The sequence below is a fragment of the Leptodactylus fuscus genome, unplaced genomic scaffold (assembly GCF_031893055.1).
Source record: "Leptodactylus fuscus isolate aLepFus1 unplaced genomic scaffold, aLepFus1.hap2 HAP2_SCAFFOLD_99, whole genome shotgun sequence".
Lineage (NCBI taxonomy): Eukaryota > Metazoa > Chordata > Amphibia > Anura > Leptodactylidae > Leptodactylus > Leptodactylus fuscus.
The window spans coordinates 225,001-230,000 of NW_027441045.1; the positions used below are offsets into that span (position 1 = coordinate 225,001).

The 5,000-nt window shown below is 52.2% G+C and overlaps 3 non-coding genes and 3 pseudogenes across 3 annotated transcripts; all 6 read right to left on the reverse strand.

Moving 5' to 3' along the window:
* Window positions 1-523: 523 nt before the first annotated feature.
* Window positions 524-642, reverse strand: LOC142189292 (5S ribosomal RNA). The gene has a single exon (XR_012713474.1). It is a non-coding gene; the product is annotated as a 5S ribosomal RNA (ribosomal RNA).
* A 724-nt stretch (window positions 643-1,366) lies between these two features.
* LOC142189122 (5S ribosomal RNA) lies at window positions 1,367-1,485 on the reverse strand. Its single transcript, XR_012713315.1, has one exon. It is a non-coding gene; the product is annotated as a 5S ribosomal RNA (ribosomal RNA).
* Window positions 1,486-2,200: 715 nt separating this feature from the next.
* Window positions 2,201-2,309, reverse strand: LOC142189416 (5S ribosomal RNA; annotated as a pseudogene).
* A 714-nt stretch (window positions 2,310-3,023) lies between these two features.
* Window positions 3,024-3,132, reverse strand: LOC142189478 (5S ribosomal RNA; annotated as a pseudogene).
* Window positions 3,133-3,846: 714 nt separating this feature from the next.
* On the reverse strand, window positions 3,847-3,965 carry LOC142189210 (5S ribosomal RNA). The gene has a single exon (XR_012713397.1). It is a non-coding gene; the product is annotated as a 5S ribosomal RNA (ribosomal RNA).
* A 714-nt stretch (window positions 3,966-4,679) lies between these two features.
* LOC142189479 (5S ribosomal RNA) lies at window positions 4,680-4,788 on the reverse strand (annotated as a pseudogene).
* Window positions 4,789-5,000: the final 212 nt, after the last annotated feature.

Sequence of the window (5,000 nt, forward strand, 5' to 3'; positions counted from 1 at the left end):
GGCCGCAGCCGCCCTCTTTCAAAAGGGCTGGGCGCAAGGTCTGCGCAGGGCTAAGAAACCATCCCGGGGGTGAAAGAAAGAGCAAGCTGGACCAGAGCCCATTGTCCAGTAGTCGGCTAAGGAAGAAGTTGAGATGGTTGCCCGTGCCTGGAAGCGAAGCTGCTTTTCAGTCAGCTTCTCTTTTCTTAGGGCGCGTTGTCTGCAAAGATGTTCAGCCTGTGTTGCCCTGTAAATTGGTCTGCAGGTTACTAGCTATGGCTTCCAGCCCGGCGGGAGGCCCAGATACTATGGAAATGAAGCCTGCTATTATTAAAAGAAAAAAGCCACAACGCTGGTGGCCACCACGCCCGCTGCGGCTGCTAAGAGTGATAGCGGTAAGACTGAGAATACTAGGATTTTGCAAGGCCTAAAGAGTGCAAGAGAGAAAGCGAATGTAAAAGAAGCAAGTGTGCAGTGTAAAAAGTGAATGTAAAAATGGCATAGAGGAGAGTGACCCCTGCTGGTGGAAGTGAGGAAAAGCAAAAGCCTACAGCACCTGGTATTCCCAGGCGGTCTCCCATCCAAGTACTAACCAGGCCCGACCCTGCTTAGCTTCCGAGATCAGACAAGATCGGGCGTGTTCAGGGTGGTGTGGCCGTAGGCAGAGACAGACTTCTCACTTACTCCTCTTCTACTTTGCAGCCTGGCTGCTGGCAGCTCTTTGCACTACTTCACGCTAGACCTTTTTCTTCACTTTTTGCCTTCTCTTAAGGGAACTTCATACTCCAACAGGAGCAGTGCAAGAGCTGGGGGCGGCCCTTATACCCACAGGTGTTGTTCAGCAACCAGTCACAGGCCGCAGCCGCCCTCTTTCAAAAGGGCTGGGCGCAAGGTCTGCGAAGGTCTGCGCAGGGCTAAGAAACCATCCCGGGGGTGAAAGAAAGAGCAAGCTGGACCAGAGCCCATTGTCCAGGAGTCGGCTAAGGAAGAAGTTGAGATGGTTGCCCGTGCCTGGAAGCGAAGCTGCTTTTCAGTCAGCTTCTCTTTTATTAGGGCGCGTTGTCTGCAAAGATGTTCAGCCTGTGTTGCCCTGTAAATTGGTCTGCAGGTTACTAGCTATGGCTTCCAGCCCGGCGGGAGGCCCAGATACTATGGAAATGAAGCCTGCTATTATTAAAAGTAAAAAGCCACAACGCTGGTGGCCACCACGCCCGCTGCGGCTGCTAAGAGTGATAGCGGTAAGACTGAGAATACTAGGATTTTGCAAGGCCTAAAGAGTGCAAGAGAGAAAGCGAATGTAAAAGAAGCAAGTGTGCAGTGTAAATAGTGAATGTAAAAATGGCATAGAGGAGAGTGACCCCTGCTGGTGGAAGTGAGGAAAAGCAAAAGCCTACAGCACCTGGTATTCCCAGGCGGTCTCCCATCCAAGTACTAACCAGGCCCGACCCTGCTTAGCTTCCGAGATCAGACGAGATCGGGCGTGTTCAGGGTGGTGTGGCCGTAGGCAGAGACAGGCTTCTCACTTACTCCTCTTCTACTTTGCAGCCTGGCTGCTGGCAGCCCTTTGCACTACTTCACGCTAGACCTTCTTCTTCACTTTTTGCCTTCTCTTAAGGGAACTTCATACTCCAACAGGAGCAGTGCAAGAGCTGGGGGGCGGCCCTTATACCCACAGGTGTTGTTCAGCAACCAGTCACAGGCCGCAGCCGCCCTCTTTCAAAAGGGCTGGGCGCAAGGTCTGCGCAGGGCTAAGAAACCATCCCGGGGGTGAAAGAAAGAGCAAGCTGGACCAGAGCCCATTGTCCAGTAGTCGGCTAAGGAAGAAGTTGAGATGGTTGCCCGTGCCTGGAAGCGAAGCTGCTTTTCAGTCAGCTTCTCTTTTCTTAGGGCGCGTTGTCTGCAAAGATGTTCAGCCTGTGTTGCCCTGTAAATTGGTCTGCAGGTTACTAGCTATGGCTTCCAGCCCGGCGGGAGGCCCAGATACTATGGAAATGAAGCCTGCTATTATTAAAAGTAAAAAGCCACAACGCTGGTGGCCACCACGCCCGCTGCGGCTGCTAAGAGTGATAGCGGTAAGACTGAGAATACTAGGATTTTGCAAGGCCTAAAGAGTGCAAGAGAGAAAGCGAATGTAAAAGAAGCAAGTGTGCAGTGTAAAAAGTGAATGTAAAAATGGCATAGAGGAGAGTGACCCCTGCTGGTGGAAGTGAGGAAAAGCAAAAGCCTACAGCACCTGGTATTCCCAGGCGGTCTCCCATCCAAGTACTAACCAGGCCCGACCCTGCTTAGCTTCCGAGATCGGGCGTGTTCAGGGTGGTGTGGCCGTAGGCAGAGACAGGCTTCTCACTTACTCCTCTTCTACTTTGCAGCCTGGCTGCTGGCAGCCCTTTGCACTACTTCACGCTAGACCTTTTTCTTCACTTTTTGCCTTCTCTTAAGGGAACTTCATACTCCAACAGGAGCAGTGCAAGAGCTGGGGGCGGCCCTTATACCCACAGGTGTTGTTCAGCAACCAGTCACAGGCCGCAGCCGCCCTCTTTCAAAAGGGCTGGGCGCAAGGTCTGCGCAGGGCTAAGAAACCATCCCGGGGGTGAAAGAAAGAGCAAGCTGGACCAGAGCCCATTGTCCAGGAGTCGGCTAAGGAAGAAGTTGAGATGGTTGCCCGTGCCTGGAAGCGAAGCTGCTTTTCAGTCAGCTTCTCTTTTCTTAGGGCACGTTGTCTGCAAAGATGTTCAGCCTGTGTTGCCCTGTAAATTGGTCTGCAGGTTACTAGCTATGGCTTCCAGCCCGGCGGGAGGCCCAGATACTATGGAAATGAAGCCTGCTATTATTAAAAGTAAAAAGCCACAACGCTGGTGGCCACCACGCCCGCTGCGGCTGCTAAGAGTGATAGCGGTAAGACTGAGAATACTAGGATTTTGCAAGGCCTAAAGAGTGCAAGAGAGAAAGCGAATGTAAAAGAAGCAAGTGTGCAGTGTAAAAAGTGAATGTAAAAATGGCATAGAGGAGAGTGACCCCTGCTGGTGGAAGTGAGGAAAAGCAAAAGCCTACAGCACCTGGTATTCCCAGGCGGTCTCCCATCCAAGTACTAACCAGGCCCGACCCTGCTTAGCTTCCGAGATCAGACGTGTTCAGGGTGGTGTGGCCGTAGGCGGAGACAAACTTCTCACTTACTCCTCTTCTACTTTGCAGCCTGGCTGCTGGCAGCTCTTTGCACTACTTCACGCTAGACCTTTTTCTTCACTTTTTGCCTTCTCTTAAGGGAACTTCATACTCCAACAGGAGCAGTGCAAGAGCTGGGGGCGGCCCTTATACCCACAGGTGTTGTTCAGCAACCAGTCACAGGCCGCAGCCGCCCTCTTTCAAAAGGGCTGGGCGCAAGGTCTGCGCAGGGCTAAGAAACCATCCCGGGGGTGAAAGAAAGAGCAAGCTGGACCAGAGCCCATTGTCCAGTAGTCGGCTAAGGAAGAAGTTGAGATGGTTGCCCGTGCCTGGAAGCGAAGCTGCTTTTCAGTCAGCTTCTCTTTTCTTAGGGCGCGTTGTCTGCAAAGATGTTCAGCCTGTGTTGCCCTGTAAATTGGTCTGCAGGTTACTAGCTATGGCTTCCAGCCCGGCGGGAGGCCCAGATACTATGGAAATGAAGCCTGCTATTATTAAAAGTAAAAAGCCACAACGCTGGTGGCCACCACGCCCGCTGCGGCTGCTAAGAGTGATAGCGGTAAGACTGAGAATACTAGGATTTTGCAAGGCCTAAAGAGTGCAAGAGAGAAAGCGAATGTAAAAGAAGCAAGTGTGCAGTGTAAAAAGTGAATGTAAAAATGGCATAGAGGAGAGTGACCCCTGCTGGTGGAAGTGAGGAAAAGCAAAAGCCTACAGCACCTGGTATTCCCAGGCGGTCTCCCATCCAAGTACTAACCAGGCCCCACCCTGCTTAGCTTCCGAGATCAGACGAGATCGGGCGTGTTCAGGGTGGTGTGGCCGTAGGCAGAGACAAGCTTCTCACTTACTCCTCTTCTACTTTGCAGCCTGGCTGCTGGCAGCTCTTTGCACTACTTCACGCTAGACCTTTTTCTTCACTTTTTGCCTTCTCTTAAGGGAACTTCATACTCCAACAGGAGCAGTGCAAGAGCTGGGGGCGGCCCTTATACCCACAGGTGTTGTTCAGCAACCAGTCACAGGCCGCAGCCGCCCTCTTTCAAAAGGGCTGGGCGCAAGGTCTGCGCAGGGCTAAGAAACCATCCCGGGGGTGAAAGAAAGAGCAAGCTGGACCAGAGCCCATTGTCCAGGAGTCGGCTAAGGAAGAAGTTGAGATGGTTGCCCGTGCCTGGAAGCGAAGCTGCTTTTCAGTCAGCTTCTCTTTTCTTAGGGCACGTTGTCTGCAAAGATGTTCAGCCTGTGTTGCCCTGTAAATTGGTCTGCAGGTTACTAGCTATGGCTTCCAGCCCGGCGGGAGGCCCAGATACTATGGAAATGAAGCCTGCTATTATTAAAAGTAAAAAGCCACAACGCTGGTGGCCACCACGCCCGCTGCGGCTGCTAAGAGTGATAGCGGTAAGACTGAGAATACTAGGATTTTGCAAGGCCTAAAGAGTGCAAGAGAGAAAGCGAATGTAAAAGAAGCAAGTGTGCAGTGTAAAAAGTGAATGTAAAAATGGCATAGAGGAGAGTGACCCCTGCTGGTGGAAGTGAGGAAAAGCAAAAGCCTACAGCACCTGGTATTCCCAGGCGGTCTCCCATCCAAGTACTAACCAGGCCCGACCCTGCTTAGCTTCCGAGATCAGACGTGTTCAGGGTGGTGTGGCCGTAGGCGGAGACAAACTTCTCACTTACTCCTCTTCTACTTTGCAGCCTGGCTGCTGGCAGCTCTTTGCACTACTTCACGCTAGACCTTTTTCTTCACTTTTTGCCTTCTCTTAAGGGAACTTCATACTCCAACAGGAGCAGTGCAAGAGCTGGGGGCGGCCCTTATACCCACAGGTGTTGTTCAGCAACCAGTCACAGGCCGCAGCCGCCCTCTTTCA